We start from the raw sequence: 17,631 nt of genomic DNA, 5'->3' as shown, positions 1-17,631 counted from the left end.
TGGAAACACACATCCTCTAAATTTCTGTGCAACATTCACAGAGATTTAGCCTGGAGTGTCGTCCACCAGTGCTTACCGGTACGAACTTTCTTGTACCGTAGGGGCCTCACCCCCAGCCCTCGCTGCGTTAGGGTGGGCTGCGGCGAGGAGGAGACTGTGACCCACCTCCTGTGGTCCTGCTTTTTTGCTAAGGCCTTCTGGGCACAGTTTGAAGATTGGTTGCAGGCTCTCTCGCCCCAATTTACCCTGACCGCTGCTTTCATCATATACGGCATCTCTCCTGTCAAGCTTCCTCCTGACGTGTTTGACAGGATCTGGGCCGTGGTGAACAGTGGGAAAGACGCCCTGTGGAGAGTGAGGAACATGGGGCTGTTCAAAGGCATCGAGGTCCCAGTCAAGGCAGCAGGTAGCCTGGCCCTGTTCATCACCCGAGAGAACTATTACCTCAGAGATCTGTGGAGAGAAGGGAGGGAGGAAGCAGAAAATCTGTGGGAAATAGAGGGCATTGGACAGTATCTCAAGAAACTGTGAAAAACATTATCATGTTTAAGTAAAGAATGTGATTTGCACCAGAAAAAAAGAAATTGTTGCTATGTAACTGGTTCCGTGTCAAAATGTAATGAGATGTGATCATATATACTGTTTTAAGTATGTATATTAATGTAAAGCTTTCTGATTTGTGATTTCTTGTATTTTTTTGTGAAAAGAAAATAAAGTTCTTAAAAATCGGAATCGGTTCACCCAGGGTGAGGCTCGGCCATTGCACTCCGGCTGTGCTGACCCCTGCGAATTCCCCAAATGTGGGAATCTCGACTGCATAATTTCTGGTAGTGGGGGACTGCGTTCGCGCTCTCCCCTGATGTGCTTGGTCCAAAATCAGATACGGGAGGGTTAGGACACCACGAGCTGCGTGGCTGCGGAAGGATCCCGGTTCGACAGGAGTGGACGCCGCTGCTGGTTCTCGCTGGCTTTTAGTTAGGGGTCCGGAGAAGCATCTCAAGCTAGTTCCACTACTCCTTCCGGACGTTCATTCCCTTTTCAAAGTCAGTCGTTTTGCTGTAGTCTGCGTTCTTTAGGCTGATTATCGAGGTTAGCCTTTATTTGGTCATGGGGGGCCTCGGTACTGTATGCTGAGTCTAAAGACAGTTTCACCCGTTTTCTGATTGCTCGGTTCTGTACCAGTGCAGACATGTCAAACAGTGAATGGCTGTACCTCTATTGTATCCGTGCTCAATGAATGAAATCGGTAACAAATGAATATATGTCTAGTTATACGAAAAACGAGTGGTTTATCGACTCATCTTCATTTGCAGATTTAGAGGCAGCTTCGATATTCGTTTTACAGACGGGTTTTTTTTTTTGAATATGGGTCACACACATGCCACAGCAACAAAACATCTCTAGAGATGAGGCTATAGATCACCTTTCCATCCTGCAGGTTTTCCTCCCAAAGCCTACGGCACCAACGGCGACCCCTGCTGGCTGGGAGAGCAAAAGCTTACAGCACCTGGTATTCCCAGGCAGTCTCCCATCCAAGTACTAACCAGGCCCGACGCTGCTTAGCTTCCGAGATCAGACGAGATCGGGCGTGTTCAGGGTGGTGTGGCCGTAAGCGAAAGCCCTGGCGCCTGACTCGCTACTTGAAGCTGTGTGTGGCGGGGGTTCCGTGCCCCCCGAGCGGGACTGAAGGATCGTTCGTGTGCCACTCTTTGGAAAGGAGCTGCTTTCCAAATCGCATTGCGTGCCTGGATGTTGGCGAATGCGCTCCCTTGTGTTGGCTCGTCCCGCACTGGAGGAGGACAAACAATCTGCACGGAGGAGCACCAGGCAAGTCTTCACCAGACAAAAACCTCCAGTGCACAGCACTCTGGAAACATTTCGGGGCTTTCGCGTGTTTATTTCAGCACGTAAAGCGCACCGGTCCAACACGTCGGCCGGGCGCGCGGCGCCTCCGCCCTCTTGTGGCCTTGCGGCGTCAGAGCAAGAGGCTCCTTCTCGCTGCCCTTCCGCTGTGTTGCAGGACCCGGAGCGCGCACTTTGTGGGGGGCGGGGGACCGCGTTCGCGCTCTGCCCCCGGTCTCTTGCGCGAATACTAAATCTCACGGACAGGGGGGCCTCGTCATTGATTGTTACAGGTGAGACGGGGATTAGGAGGAGACCCCGACTGATGGGTAAAGGGGAGCACTAACACCAGAGGGACACCCCCGGCATCTCTTTTTGAGAGACGCCCTGGGGTTTCCTAATGGCCAAGGAGGGTCGGGACCTCGGTTTGACCTCTGTTTGTGCAGCAGAGTGTCGCCATCAGGAGGCTGGGGCGTAAGAGAGCCACACAGCCCGCAGGGTGAGCGCTCCCTACTGGTCCCAGTCACACCTCTTGCAGGAGCAGCAGCAACCGGAGCTTTTCCGGGGTGGAATCTCCCATCCGGGTGCCGGCCAGGCTCACACCTGCTGGGCTGCCCCGGGGGTGAGCCCAGTCGAGAGTCGCAGGGCCAGATCTAGTCACCGGGGAGAAACGATACAAGTGAAGGATTGCTCGGCTCTTGGCACTTGAAAAGACCGACAAATGTCTCGTTCCCGCCGGAGCTGAATGTACCCGCATGTGTGGTGTCGTCTTCTTCCCCCGCCCCGCTGTGTTTGCTGTATTGTCTCTGAAGCCGGCCCCCCCGAGACGAGACGGGCTGTTCCTGTGCCCCAATTAACACTTTACAGGTGCCATTCCCCGGCATTGTGGCCATTGTCGGTGCTCACACGCGATAAGATAAGGCGGAGGAGAGCGGGGCATGCCCAGCGGCAGACATTCAAGGAGGGGGCAGTGCGAGGTGAGGTGAGGTGCGACACGCCGGAGCCCCGACGCAGCTAATGCGGAGCACTTGTTGGACTGGCATCGAAAGGACGTGTGCGCACGGAGCGAGCCTTCCCTGCGGCGGAGCGCGGGAACTTTCTCCCCCCCTCCCGCTGCAGGAGTTGTGTGCGCTGCAGCGGTGCCGAGAGAAAAGCACAGAAGGCAGCAGGCTCTGGAGAGCAGGTAAGAGACGGAGCCTTGTGGGGAGGCGAGCAGGCCCGTTTTTTGGAAATTGCTGAAAAGGTTTGTTCGGTGTGTGGCAGGCGCACGTCGCGAGCTTGCGTGGCGATCTGCCGGTCTGGAGTTATGCAAATGAGGCCGAATTGCATCCCGGGACATGCTGCGAATGCGCAACGGCGACTGCAGATGTGTAGGAAACGGCGCGCTCGTTTTCTCGTTTTGCCCACACTTTTGAGTGTTAGTGTGGCGTGTGAGTGTGTGAAAGAGTGGGCCCAGCAGGAGGCGGTGGCGTGCGGGGCGAGGAGGTGGCCTAGGCTGCGCGATTTGTGCTGTGGGTGCGGGCCGCTTGCAGGGGCCTGTTTAACTCATACTTACCTGGCAGGGGAGATACCTTGATCAGCCTGTAGGTGGAGTAGTTGGATTGTTTTTCTTTTGTTGGAAGCAGTGTTCGATTTGCGGTTTTTGAAATGGCAACCTTTGGATCCCGTAAGAATGCTGTACGTTTTGAGCTCTTGGATGACCTCTTCATGGATCGTATGCAGTTCAGCAGAAAAGTGTTACAGAAGGAACTTGGCTTTGAACCTCGGCACTTGGATTTCATCTTCGCTCTCCCAGGTCAGAAAGCATTTGAGGTTGTATTTGCTACCTATCCTCTGTTTGAACAATGCGTGGATGTGTTTGAGGCAAAAAGAGGCAAAGTTCCTGCACTTGAGAAGATCAACTTGCAGCCTCTGACACAGAGAGAGAGGAAAACGGTGCATGTTGTTATGTTCTCGGAACTGGCAAAGACGGAGGACATTCACACCTGGCTTAACCAGTACTGCACCGTCCACCATGGAACTGAGGTTAGAGATGTTGATGGTATAAAAACAGGAGCAAGGAAATTCGAGGTTCGCTTGCTACCGGACAGCGTAAATGGAGGCTTAAGGCACCTGCCCTCTACAATCCGGCTGGGCGCCTGCAATGGCTATGTGTTTTATGTGGGACAACCAAAGGTGTGTCGGCGCTGTGGTGCTGTGGGACACCTGGCATCGTCCTGCACTGTGAAATGCTGCAAGACCTGTGGCAAACAGGGACATTTAGCCTCTGACTGTTCAATGCTGCCAAAGTGCAATTTATGTGGCTCGGAAGGACACGTTTTTAAGAACTGCCCTCACGCCTACGCCAATAAACTCAAAATGAGAAAGGATGAGGCAGTGCTTGTTTCAGCCAAACCGGCCCGAAAATCCAAAGCAAACAACAAGTCAAACAAAGAACCCTTGTTGGACAAAGACTCTCAGCCTCCAGCCAGGATCAGTCCTGCTGTGGCTCCGGGGCTGGTGGAAGAGAAATCCACTACGCCCCCACAACCGCAGACTGCACCAGACAAGCACGAGGGTTTGAAAACCCCCGAGAACAGCGAGGACCCCTCCCCCACTCCTGCTCCTCAGAACGAGGGCCAGTGTGGGGCCCCCCGGTGGAGCGGGTCCAGCGAGGATACCCAGGATTCAGCAGAGCTGCTTTTCTCAGACTCTGCAAGTGCTACAGATGCCCTCCTCTCCTCCATACAGTCCATCACGGAGGATCTGCAGCAGCTGGTGGGTGAGGGGGAAGAGGAGACTGGTGCATCGGCTGCACCCCTTTCCCCTCAGTGCTCCCAGGAGCTGGACTTGAGGAAAAGAAAAAATGACTCTGTTTTCTCCCCGAGCGAGGAGGAAGGAGAGCATGGCGATGGGGACAGCTGGAACCTCTCCACCCCTCCCTCTACCCCCTTCCTTGAAATGGACTCTGTGAACGCTTTTACTGCTGCCACCCTGATGAAGGCTCATTCAGAGGATGGCTGGCAGGAAATTGGTAAGAAGAAAAAGAAAAAGAAAAAGGTAACAGGTGAGACCGAAGAGAAATGTGTTTTGTAAAGACTGGTTCCACTTTCTTACGTAATATGGCTCTTAACATAATTTCTCTTACCACAAGAGGTATCAATGACAGAGTTAAATGCCAGTCTGTCTTTGATTACCTCCAGCAGAGAGAGGGAGATGTGTTGATGTTGCAGGAGTGTGCTTTAGCCTATCAAGAGAGGTATAAAAGTTTTGAAGATAGGTGGGATAAAGGGCCTTCTGTTTGGTCAGGGGACAATAACAACAGAGCCTCTGGCGTGGCCATTCTTTTCAAAGGATGGGCATTCAAATTGAAAAGTATTCAGAGGGTCATAGATGGCAGGTTGCTGTGTGTGGATGTGGAATGGGGGACCGTTAACCTGCGGCTAATCAATGTGTATTGCCCTACTGACGTAGGAGGAAGGGTGGAGCTACTCAAGGCACTCTCCCCCCTATTGTTATGCAGCACAGACGTGATAGTGGGAGGGGATTTTAATTGTATCTTAGAGCACACAGACAGGCAGTCTAGCTCGCCGATAAAATTGGATTCCAGCTCACTGGCCCTGCAAAACTTAGTTCAAGACTTTAAACTCTCAGACACATATAGATGTATATATCCCACAACAGCAGGATATACATGGTCAGGGAGGAATAGCAGCTCCAGAATTGACTATTGCTTTGTCTCAGAGAGAGTGAAAGTTGTTGGTGTCACTCTTCAGCCTGTCTTCTTCTCAGATCATCAGGCTTTAGGGTGTAGAGTGGAACTCCAGGGCGGGACTGTCTTTGGCCCAGGCCTCTGGAAACTCAACACAAAGCTGCTAGAGAACGAGGGGGTAGTATCCCGCTACAAGGAGAAACTATCACAGTGGCTGTCCTTGCAGTGTCTGTACGGGTCAGTAGGAGAGTGGTGGGAGGAGGTGAAGGTGAGGACAAAGGCCTTTTTCATGGCTGAGGGAAGGAAGGCTGCTGCCAGACGGAGAGGAGTGCTAGCCAGGAAACAGAGGCAGCTGCAGCGTCTCTACACGATGCTGCACAGTGGCTTCGATGTGCTCGAGGATATCGCCCTTTTAAAAAAGGACATCCGGAGCATAGCCGAAGAAAGTAGTCGAGGAGTGCTGTTAAGAAGCAGAGTGCAGTTCTTGGAAGAAAATGAGAAGTGTACTCGCTTCTTTTTCAGGAAAGTGGTAGGCTCCAAGACTGTCATGGAAAGTGTAGTTGATGAGGAGGGACGAGAGAGAACAGAGCCGAGTGCTATCCTCTCCTGCACCGAGGCCTTCTACTCAAGACTGTACAGCTCTACAGAGGTAAAAGATGAAGATATTCATTTTTTTACCTCAAAGCTAGAAAACATTTTGAGTGAAGAAGATAGGGAAGTACTTGAGAGGGATTTGACAGTAGAAGAGCTGAGACAGGCTATGGAGAGCTTACAGAAGGGGAAAACTCCGGGTGCTGACGGGCTCCCTAAAGAATTTTATTGCACCTTTTGGGATCTGCTTCAGGATCCGCTACTGCTCCTATTCGAGGAAAGCTACAAGACAGAATTGCTGCCTGACTCCTTAAGAGAAGGCACTATCTCTCTCTTGTTTAAGAAAGGAGCAAAAAATGACATAAAGAACTGGAGACCCCTCAGCCTGTTAGGCGTGGACACTAAGATCCTGTCCAAAGCCCTTTTCCTGCGCCTACAAAATGTAGTGGCCTCACTGGTAGGGAAAGAACAGACTTGTGGGATAGCAGGACGCCTGATGAGCGACAACCTGGCCTTGTTGAGGGATGTCTGTCTGTACTCTGAGGATCGCTCCCTCCCTCTGTGCATTTTAGGTGTAGACCTAGAAAAGGCCTTTGACCGCCTAAACCGGCAGTACTTAACATCGGTACTTGAGCACATGAAGTTTGGCCCCATCATGAGAAAGTGGATTAACCTGCTGTACACAGGTAGCAACAGCAGAGTCATGGTTAATGGCAATAGATCACGCACCTTTGAAGTCTGTTCAGGGGTGAGGCAGGGCTGCCCATTATCCCCCTTGTTATTCGTTTTGGCTATGGAGCCCTTAGCCTGTGCCTTGCGCCAGGATCAGGCCATTAATGGGATACCAGTGCCTGGAAGTGGGGGAGGAGAGGTAAAGACATCTCTATACATGGATGACGTCACCCTGCTCCTCTCTGACAATGCCTCAATTAGCAGAGCTCTGCAGTGCTGTGATCGGTTCTCTTTGGCTTCCTCCGCAAAAATTAACACATCTAAGAGTGAGATTTTTTATCAGAACTGGAGGGAGCCAAAAGAAGGACATGATCTCAGGCTGCAAGAGAAGAGAATTAAGGTCCTGGGGGTGTATTTTGGAGAAGAGATGGGAACAGTAAATTGGCAGAACAAATTGCCAATCTTAAACAAAAAACTGATGCAATGGAAGGACCGAGACCTCACCATGACAGGGAAGGTGCTGGTCATCAAAGCCGAGCTCTTGCCTGTCTTGAATTTTCTGGCTTCTACCTTCCCAATCCCACACCGTGTTGCGGCGGTGCTGAGGAGATTGATGTTTCAATTTCTATGGGGTGGGAAGCAGGAAAGACTCAGAAGGGAAATAATGTACAGGCCGCTACCCTCAGGGGGGAAGTCTGTCCCAGATATTGCTACGAAGCTGCTGTGCATTTTCCTGGCCTCTGTGCTGAGAGGCTTTGCAACAGCACCTGCAGCGCGTACCTGGACTTATTTTTCCAGGCTCTGGGTAGGTAGGGAGGTGTTCAGAGTGTGGGGTGTCAGACCCAAGCTGGACGTCCCACTCTCTGACACATGCCCTGCAATTTATGGGACAGTTAAAAGTTTTCTAAGATCTCACCCAATTGGCCATATTCCCCTCCGAGATGTCAGCGTCCAAAAACTGGAAGATTTCGTAGCACCCCAGAACAATAGGCAGACCCCTGTGGGCATTTTAACATCAGCCCAAACAAGGAAGGTGTGGAAACACACATCCTCTAAATTTCTGTGCAACATTCACAGAGATTTAGCCTGGAGTGTCGTCCACCAGTGCTTACCGGTACGAACTTTCTTGTACCGTAGGGGCCTCACCCCCAGCCCTCGCTGCGTTAGGGTGGGCTGCGGCGAGGAGGAGACTGTGACCCATCTCCTGTGGTCCTGCTTTTTTGCTAAGGCCTTCTGGGCACAGTTTGAAGATTGGTTGCAGGCTCTCTCGCCCCAATTTACCCTGACCGCTGCTTTCATCATATACGGCATCTCTCCTGTCAAACTTCCCCCTGACGTGTTTGACAGGATCTGGGCCGTGGTGAACAGTGGGAAAGACGCCCTGTGGAGAGTGAGGAACATGGGGCTGTTCAAAGGCATCGAGGTCCCAGTCAAGGCAGCAGGTAGCCTGGCCCTGTTCATCACCCGAGAGAACTATTACCTCAGAGATCTGTGGAGAGAAGGGAGGGAGGAAGCAGAAAATCTGTGGGAAATAGAGAGCATTGGACAGTATCTCAAGAAACTGTGAAAAACATTATCATGTTTAAATAAAGAATGTGATTTGCACCAGAAAAAAAGAAAATTGTTGCTATGTAACTGTTACCGTGTCAAAATGTAATGAGATGTGATCATATATACTGTTTTAAGTATGTATATTAATGTAAAGCTTTCTGATTTGTGATTTCCTGTATTTTTTTGTGAAAAGAAAATAAAGTTCTTAAAAATCGGTTCACCCAGGGCGAGGCTCGGCCATTGCACTCCGGCTGTGCTGACCCCTGCAAATTCCCCAAATGTGGGAATCTCGACTGCATAATTTCTGGTAGTGGGGGACTGCGTTCGCGCTCTCCCCTGATGTGCTTGGTCCAAAATCAGATACGGGAGGGTTAGGACACCACGAGCTGCGTGGCTGCGGAAGGATCCCGGTTCGACAGGAGTGGACGCCGCTGCTGGTTCTCGCTGGCTTTTAGTTAGGGGTCCGGAGAAGCATCTCAAGCTAGTTCCACTACTCCTTCCGGACGTTCATTCCCTTTTCAAAGTCAGTCGTTTTGCTGTAGTCTGCGTTCTTTAGGCTGATTATCGAGGTTAGCCTTTATTTGGTCATGGGGGGTCTCGGTACTGTATGCTGAGTCTAAAGACAGTTTCACCCGTTTTCTGATTGCTCGGTTCTGTACCAGTGCAGACATGTCAAACAGTGAATGGCTGTACCTCTATTGTATCCGTGCTCAATGAATGAAATCGGTAACAAATGAATATATGTCTAGTTATACGAAAAACGAGTGGTTTATCGACTCATCTTCATTTGCAGATTTAGAGGCAGCTTCGATATTCGTTTTACAGACGGGTTTTTTTTTTTGAATATGGGTCACACACATGCCACAGCAACAAAACATCTCTAGAGATGAGGCTATAGATCACCTTTCCATCCTGCAGGTTTTCCTCCCAAAGCCTACGGCACCAACGGCGACCCCTGCTGGCCGGGAGAGCAAAAGCTTACAGCACCTGGTATTCCCAGGCAGTCTCCCATCCAAGTACTAACCAGGCCCGACGCTGCTTAGCTTCCGAGATCAGACGAGATCGGGCGTGTTCAGGGTGGTGTGGCCGTAAGCGAAAGCCCCGGCGCCTGACTCGCTACTTGAAGCTGTGTGTGGCGGGGGTTCCGTGCCCCCCGAGCGGGACTGAAGGATCGTTCGTGTGCCACTCTTTGGAAAGGAGCTGCTTTCCAAATCGCATTGCGTGCCTGGATGTTGGCGAATGCGCTCCCTTGTGTTGGCTCGTCCCGCACTGGAGGAGGACAAACAATCTGCACGGAGGAGCACCAGGCAAGTCTTCACCAGACAAAAACCTCCAGTGCACAGCACTCTGGAAACATTTCGGGGCTTTCGCGTGTTTATTTCAGCACGTAAAGCGCACCGGTCCAACACGTCGGCCGGGCGCGCGGCGCCTCCGCCCTCTTGTGGCCTTGCGGCGTCAGAGCAAGAGGCTCCTTCTCGCTGCCCTTCCGCTGTGTTGCAGGACCCGGAGCGCGCACTTTGTGGGGGGCGGGGGACCGCGTTCGCGCTCTGCCCCCGGTCTCTTGCGCGAGTACTAAATCTCACGGACAGGGGGGCCTCGTCATTGATTGTTACAGGTGAGACGGGGATTAGGAGGAGACCCCGACTGATGGGTAAAGGGGAGCACTTACACCAGAGGGACACCCCCGGCATCTCTTTTTGAGAGACGCCCTGGGGTTTCCTAATGGCCAAGGAGGGTCGGGACCTCGGTTTGACCTCTGTTTGTGCAGCAGAGTGTCGCCATCAGGAGGCTGGGGCGTAAGAGAGCCACACAGCCCGCAGGGTGAGCGCTCCCTACTGGTCCCAGTCACACCTCTTGCAGGAGCAGCAGCAACCGGAGCTTTTCCGGGGTGGAATCTCCCATCCGGGTGCCGGCCAGGCTCACACCTGCTGGGCTGCCCCGGGGGTGAGCCCAGTCGAGAGTCGCAGGGCCAGATCTAGTCACCGGGGAGAAACGATACAAGTGAAGGATTGCTCGGCTCTCGGCACTTGAAAAGACCGACAAATGTCTCGTTCCCGCCGGAGCTGAATGTACCCGCATGTGTGGTGTCGTCTTCTTCCCCCGCCCCGCTGTGTTTGCTGTATTGTCTCTGAAGCCGGCCCCCCCGAGACGAGACGGGCTGTTCCTGTGCCCCAATTAACACTTTACAGGTGCCATTCCCCGGCATTGTGGCCATTGTCGGTGCTCACACGCGATAAGATAAGGCGGAGGAGAGCGGGGCATGCCCAGCGGCAGACATTCAAGGAGGGGGCAGTGCGAGGTGAGGTGAGGTGCGACACGCCGGAGCCCCGACGCAGCTAATGCGGAGCACTTGTTGGACTGGCATCGAAAGGACGTGTGCGCACGGAGCGAGCCTTCCCTGCGGCGGAGCGCGGGAACTTTCTCCCCCCCTCCCGCTGCAGGAGTTGTGTGCGCTGCAGCGGTGCCGAGAGAAAAGCACAGAAGGCAGCAGGCTCTGGAGAGCAGGTAAGAGACGGAGCCTTGTGGGCAGGCGAGCAGGCCCGTTTTTTGGAAATTGCTGAAAAGGTTTGTTCGGTGTGTGGCAGGCGCACGTCGCGAGCTTGCGTGGCGATCTGCCGGTCTGGAGTTATGCAAATGAGGCCGAATTGCATCCCGGGACATGCTGCGAATGCGCAACGGCGACTGCAGATGTGTAGGAAACGGCGCGCTCGTTTTCTCGTTTTGCCCACACTTTTGAGTGTTAGTGTGGCGTGTGAGTGTGTGAAACCACTGCTCTCCCCCCCAAAAAAACCACCACTGCCCCTCGCAAGTTTGTTAAAGACCACATGGATGTTCCACAGCAACTCCTGGAACAATGTTCTGTGGACAGATGTGACAAAAGTTGAACTTGTTGGTAAATGTGCACAGCGTTATGTTTGGAGATAACAAAACACTGCATACCAACTCCAAAACCTCATCCCACCTGGGAAGCATAGCGGAGGCTGTACGGCTTGCAATCATCGAGGGACCGATGAATTCCAAGATGTATCAGGAAATTCTACAGCAGAATGTCAGGGTGTCTGCCTGTGATCTAAAACTCTAAAGACGCTGGGTCATGCAGCATGACAAAAACAAAGGAGTACATCAACAACAGAGTGGCTGAAACAGAAGAAATTCCGTATTTTGGGATGGCCAAGTAAGAGTCCTGACCCCAATCCCATTGAAGTGCTGTGGCGTGATCTGAAGCAGGCCGTTCAGTGCAAGACATCCCAAAAATATACATGAACTGAAACAGTTTTTCATAGAGGAATAGGCCAAAATACCTCCTAACCGCTGCTCAGGTCTGACCAGCCGCTACAGAAAGTGGGGGTTGAGGTTTTTGTCATAAAGGAGGTTCCACTAGCTCCTTAATATAAGGGTTCACGTACTTTTTCCATCAATGACCTTGATTGTTTAAACCATTTGGTCAATAAAGAAACAGCAATGTCAAATGTTGGGCGTGTGTTGTTTGTTAAATCAGACTCTCTTTATTAATTATTATGACTTAGATAAAGATAAGATCACATGTTAGGAGCCATTCATGCAGAAATCCACATCATTCCAAAGGGCTGTTTACAAAAGTTTTTCTCCCAACTGTATGTGAGAGAAAAGCAGAGACGCTCACTGAGTAAGGTGGGGTTGCAGCTTCACAAATCACAAGGACATTTGTACACTCAAAAAGGGACAGGAGCACCCCAGATGGGACTCAAACCCACAATCCCTGGCTTAGGAGGCCAGTGCCTTATCCATTAGGCCACTGGGGCACACTGGGTTGGGTCGATCACGCTGATGAAGAGCCAGTTTTTTTTTTCCTTTGCTTTTTCAAAGGGATCCCCAAAATTAGGAAAGTTAGGCAGCAGAAGGTTTACTGTGACCTGAGAAGGACCGGCATCCAATCACGGTGGTACACACACACACGCTCTCACTCATCTGAGCTACACGGCTACCAAGATGATCTCAGGTGCGCCGAGCTGGTACGGAACATATTGAACTGATTGACGGCGAATTGTCTCTCAGACAGGCTTTTCACCTCTGAGCTCCCTGACTGACAGTAATCAGCTAGGTAGTGAAACAGTCAGCTGCTTCTAAGCCTTAAACAGTTGCATCTCGGCGCTTCCACAGAGAGATGATTTGAAAGCCAAACATCGCCCATTGGGAACACCTTACTATCACTAGTTTAAGAGACTCTTAAGGTCTTGCAGAGGTGCCTGTCTAATAGCATGCGCTTTGCAAGCTATAGGTGTTTAGGCTGAGGCAGAATGCCTGTTAACAAAATGTTTTTCTAAAGGGGCCTCGCACTCTTTTCCAAGCAATGGTCACCATCCCCACCGAGTGTCACAATGTAGTCATGTCCTAGGACATCACCTGTTAGTCTCCATTTGTCTGCCACCAACACTTTAGGTTACGGGGTCACAACCGCACCCTGGAGACCAGAGGAGCCGTTGGCGTTCTGGCGGCGCAGATTGGGCTGAAGGTGGGGCGCTTGAATCTCGCTGTTGGAGGCCGTCTGAAACTGACCCAAGCCTTTCCCTTGAATTAAATGTAAATAAGAAATGAACCCCAGATGCACATGGAATCAATCACGTGTTTCCTTTGAGCCGTTTCAGAGACTGCTCCAGAGTTTACCTTGCACAGATGCGCAAAGATTAATGATGGGGGTGCACGCTTCCAGGCGTCTTACTACTGTAGGGAGTGATTGAGACAATTCGTAGCTTGTGCTCATTTCCCTCTATTCCCCGTGTTACAGTGGTAGGATGACGTAAATTCCTGCTTCGACACGTAACGGGATTATAATCAAGTGGAGGAGCCGAGGGCTTTAGTTTTGTTTCGTTTTCCATGGCGTTCGTAAGCGCGCAAAACAAAACAAGAAAACAATCCAACTACTCCAACTACAGGCTGATCAAGGTATCTCCCCTGCCAGGTAAGCCGAGAGCCGCAGGCGATGAGCCCGGAGCTGAACGGGCCCCACTGGCTCGTTTGTAAGGCCAGGTGCATTGCCAACCACGACCGGCAGGGCAGAGGCCTTGAAGGCGGCCTGGGCTCCTGCAGCTGTCCAGCCACGCACTCTGGTTTCTCTTCATCTCGTACAAATCTTTTGCCTTTTACTAAAGATTTCCAAGTAAAGGAGCATGAATGAGTTCCATACAATTTTTGTGCTTCCCTGCCTTCGGGTGGGGCGCAGCTGGGCTGGTCAAAGAGAGAAAACAAAACCGCTCACAATCGCTCTTATTACGGCGACTGTGGCCGTCTGCTCTGCGAGTCCTCAGTCTCCGCCTGTCTGATTGGCGCTCTTTCCTCTGGGAGGCGGGAAGTGTCCGGCCGCAAATATGAAGCATTACAGCAACGACATGCCATGAGACGATTGATAACGATTTCCATAGGATCTCCGCGGTTGCCTGGCAACCGTCAGCTTTGTGCAGTGGCAGTATCGTAGCCTGTGAGGTTTAGCCGAGGCACGATTATTGCTAGTTGAAAACTTTTCTCGTCAGAGCGTGACATAGTCTTGCAGGCATCGTGCTGTCTAACTGCAATACTATACCGCTGGAGGAAACAGCCCGGGTTCAATGAGCCTTGGAATGTGACTAGGAAAGTGAAGCCTTTTGAAAGAGGTAATGTCGACGCTTTTTTAACAGAGCACCAAAAAAACGTCTTTTTTGAAGGACTGGGCAGTGAGCATTGTTGGTTCAGTGGTAGAATTCTCGCTTCCCATGCGGGAAGCTCTGGTTCGATTCTCAGCCAAAGCAGTGGCTTTTGCAGCGAGTGGCTCCATCACTTGCATCCCCTTGCAACTCGCAACTGAAAACCCACTGAAGCAAAACAGGTGTTAGCCAGGTCAGTACCCGGATGAGGGTGAGCTACAGGGAAAAACAAAGTTTCCAGCTGGAAGCGGTGTTAATGGTGCCGGTGGGGGGGCGCTCACCCTGAGGTCTGTGCGGGTCCCAATCCCCCAGCATAGTGACGGAGACGCTGTGTTGTAAAAGGGCGCTGTCTCTTGGATGAAATGTAAAACCGAGGTCACAGCGCTCTGTGGTCATTAAAAATGACCACCAAAACCTTTGACAAAAGCTCTTGGTAATTGATGGTCTTCAATAATGCTTCTCCTTTAGGTACATTTTAAATCAGCTGAAAAATGCTGTGAAATGGGGGGTCACTTCACGCCAGTGTAGGATTTGGGTTACAAGAACTATAAAACTGCACGAGAAAGCCCGTACACTGAATTACACGGCTTTCAATTCAAAGGAGGGCAAAAGAAATTCCCTGAGTTCGATTTTTTGCAGCACAGAGAGGATTGCTGTCGTGAGGCTGGTTAGCTCAGTTGGTTAGAGCTAATAACACCAAGGTTGTGGGTTCGAGTCCTGTACGGGCCAGGTCCTTTTCTCCTCTCTTACAAAAGCTGTTAGGTTCCTTTCCGTGGTGAGATGGGTTGACATGCAATGCTGCTACATAGTGCCGACAGACAATTAAATGACAAAAATGAAGAGAGTTAAAGCAGCTGGAAAGGTTTTCTTACAACTTTTGAGCTGACACAGTTTTGGAAAATGTTTTCTTCACGCTGCACTGTACCACATAGGCAGCCAAGAGTCTCCAAAACAAAACAGAATTGACAGTCATATAATGTCCATTAACCCCGGTTTTAAACACAGCATCATGTCTGCCATCATAAGAATATGAGTCCAATATTTTAGAATATAGTCAGAATGTCTTCTAACCTTACCTGTGGTGTCTTTAATCCCTATTGCTCAATGCATGATGTACGTACTGCATACATGTGTCTTGAGAATGAGGAATGGGCCCCTAAGACATTTACCTGTTTCACAAATGATCGGATTTTACTAGAGATTCTGTTTGGGATTCAGATGTGCATTCGGACAGCAATTCCTTTCAAGAAATGATACGTTCTGGATGAGGTCAAAGGTGCTGGAACACTGTATTTAGGATGTGTTTGCAGTGATTGTGTCTCCTGCTTCAACGCAGTGATATATAGATGTGCTCCTGTAATTTATTGGTACATGCCCAGGGCAGTAAGTAGTCTGAGGATTTATTTCCAGACGGCATAGAGCAGTGAAACAGTGAAGTAGTGCAGCACACTGGATCATTATATTATTAGAATCTATTCTACCTAAATTATTACATTATACACAACTTGAGCTCTCAGCACCGTACTGAGCCCAGGTGTTTTTCTAAAGCTGTCAGGTGCAGTTCATTTACATGAAGGAAATCTCTTACTGGGTACGATTACAATGCAGTAAGTAGCACAGGCTACTTAGGGAGTAGGCTGATGTGTTTAAAAACAACCAGCGCCAGGCAGGAGTCAAACCTCCAAACTCCTAATCCATAGTCAGACACATTATCCATTGCACCACTGGCCCTGGTGTGACACTGCAGGACTGTAACCCAGTGATCTCAGCCCTGCAACTAGTAAAATATTACCCCCGGTCCATTCTTTTCCAAAAGTGAGAAACACCTGTTTTCTACATTTTGTCTGTTTTAAAACCATATCTCTTTAAACCAAACCAAGAGTTTGTCTTTTGCACTGATATTCTGATTCATTTCGATTTCAAAGAAAAAAAAAACATTACCTTCCAAAGCATCATAAAATTGTCCCTTCCTCCAGACTCTACTTCTCTCTTGTAGTAGTACAGCAGACCTTTCCAGGTGAGCAGATCACAGAGTCCGAAATGAGCTTCCTCCATCAAGCAAAGTACCTGAACATGACTCTGTCATCATAAAAGCGCCCCTGTAATAAAGAAATTAAATCCGAAATCAAGAGGGCAGTTGCCTACTGAAGTTCAAGAAGTCATAAATTTTAACCTAGCAACACATTAAAGGCTGCATCTATACAAGTACGATTCTAGAAATGCTCACCAGATTACGTTTTAAGAAAGAACTGCGCCTCCGGTTCCGCCGAGATCTTAACTCGGATGGCAGGATTCAGAGTCTGGAGTGTGGAATGATGGCGCATGGAGGGTCCACATACTGTGGATCCCTCAGTGATCTTCCGCGTGTTCAAACCGCCAGCGTGTGACTCCCCTGTCCCCCTGACCTCATTGCTCTGCTCTCGCCTCTCTGCAGCTGAGCCCGACTCATGGTAAAGTGGAAAAAAATATGCCCTCAACGTGAGATTTACTCTGGAGTGAGGATAGTTGTTACCTTCTTATCGTTAAAACGGATGTATGTGATGTGGCGACTAGTTTCTTCTCCATTAGCAGGCTTAAGGTTAAAGAAAAAAACATTGCTGACTTCTTTTTTTTTTGCCAGCCGTGAGCGCTGATTAGCGAGGTTTGTATTTCATGTTTTGCAAGTTGCATCCATTTTAAGAAAAACAAGTCGTTCAAGACAGGAAATGAATACTTGCATTTAATTAAGTCTAGACGTATGCGGTTGTCCATACTGACCAGTTCTGTTCGAGAACACAGAACAAAAAAAGGCACCGCTGGGATTCGGACCCAGGATTTTCTGTTTACTAGACAGGCGCTTTAACCAACTAAGCCACGGCACCCCAGGAGTGCTGTCCTTTTGCAGCCACTTGGACACACCACTCAGACACATCTGCATTCGGTGTGTGCTCCGCCTGCTCGCTGAGCAAGTTGCCACCTTTACATACAATAGCAACATCGACACCAAGAGAAAGGATGACAAATGGCTTTTATCTGGAACTTTTCATGTCCAAGGAGCTCAATGTGCTTTCTGTGTACAACAGGGCCACTGAACTCCACACTGGCCACTGAACCACAGCAGTGGCTTGCTGGCTTGACATCTCCCAAGGAAAATGTTGAAATCGCATGTGGAACAGGAAAATGACCCTCGAGTATGAGGGAAAAAAAAGAAAAAGATCAACTGGAGTGCGCCAACCCATGTCAGGACAGCCCAGTTTCGTCGACGAGTTGGCCGAGTGGTTAAGGCGATGGACTGCTAATCCGTTGTGCTCCACACACATGGGGTTGAATCCCATCCTTGTCGCTCTCCATGTCTGACACGTGTGCCTGTGCGCCTTTGGCCCTCCTGTTGTTTGCTCCGGTACTAGAGCCGTACATTTCCTAGCGGTGGCTGAACATGGTATAGTAGGCTAATGTCAGTATCGAGCAGTGACAGTAACAGTATTTACGTGCCGCTGCTCCCAAGTGGCTCTGGTTTGAGACTGTGTTCTCACTTACTTGCAACGCAAACGGAGAAAGCGATTTTTGACAGTCTCTCGAGAGACTGCGCTAGGTGTTTAGGGATAGACTTTGTCAGTTCCCCCTGGGATGATGGCCTCTCAATTAGTT

At 50.3% G+C, this 17,631-nt stretch overlaps 4 non-coding genes and 3 pseudogenes across 4 annotated transcripts; 4 read left to right on the top strand and 3 right to left on the bottom strand.

Moving 5' to 3' along the window:
* Positions 1-722: 722 nt before the first annotated feature.
* LOC138230811 (U1 spliceosomal RNA) lies at positions 723-859 on the top strand (annotated as a pseudogene).
* Positions 860-1,495: 636 nt separating this feature from the next.
* Positions 1,496-1,614, bottom strand: LOC138230862 (5S ribosomal RNA). The gene has a single exon (XR_011186456.1). It is a non-coding gene; the product is annotated as a 5S ribosomal RNA (ribosomal RNA).
* Positions 1,615-8,548: 6,934 nt separating this feature from the next.
* LOC138230830 (U1 spliceosomal RNA) lies at positions 8,549-8,686 on the top strand (annotated as a pseudogene).
* Positions 8,687-9,322: 636 nt separating this feature from the next.
* Positions 9,323-9,441, bottom strand: LOC138230851 (5S ribosomal RNA). Its single transcript, XR_011186445.1, has one exon. It is a non-coding gene; the product is annotated as a 5S ribosomal RNA (ribosomal RNA).
* Positions 9,442-12,056: 2,615 nt separating this feature from the next.
* Positions 12,057-12,129, bottom strand: trnar-ccu (transfer RNA arginine (anticodon CCU)). Its single transcript has one exon. It is a non-coding gene; the product is annotated as a tRNA-Arg (tRNA).
* Positions 12,130-13,426: 1,297 nt separating this feature from the next.
* LOC138230971 (U5 spliceosomal RNA) lies at positions 13,427-13,543 on the top strand. Its single transcript, XR_011186559.1, has one exon. It is a non-coding gene; the product is annotated as a U5 spliceosomal RNA (small nuclear RNA).
* Positions 13,544-13,773: 230 nt separating this feature from the next.
* Positions 13,774-13,853, top strand: LOC138230891 (U4 spliceosomal RNA; annotated as a pseudogene).
* The last annotated feature ends 3,778 nt before the right edge of the window (positions 13,854-17,631 follow it).

The sequence above is a fragment of the Lepisosteus oculatus genome, unplaced genomic scaffold, assembly GCF_040954835.1.
Source record: "Lepisosteus oculatus isolate fLepOcu1 unplaced genomic scaffold, fLepOcu1.hap2 HAP2_SCAFFOLD_52, whole genome shotgun sequence".
NCBI classification, from domain to species: Eukaryota; Metazoa; Chordata; class Actinopteri; order Semionotiformes; family Lepisosteidae; genus Lepisosteus; species Lepisosteus oculatus.
The sequence above is the reverse complement of the archived record's forward strand: the minus strand, read 5'-3'. Positions and strand labels throughout refer to the sequence as shown.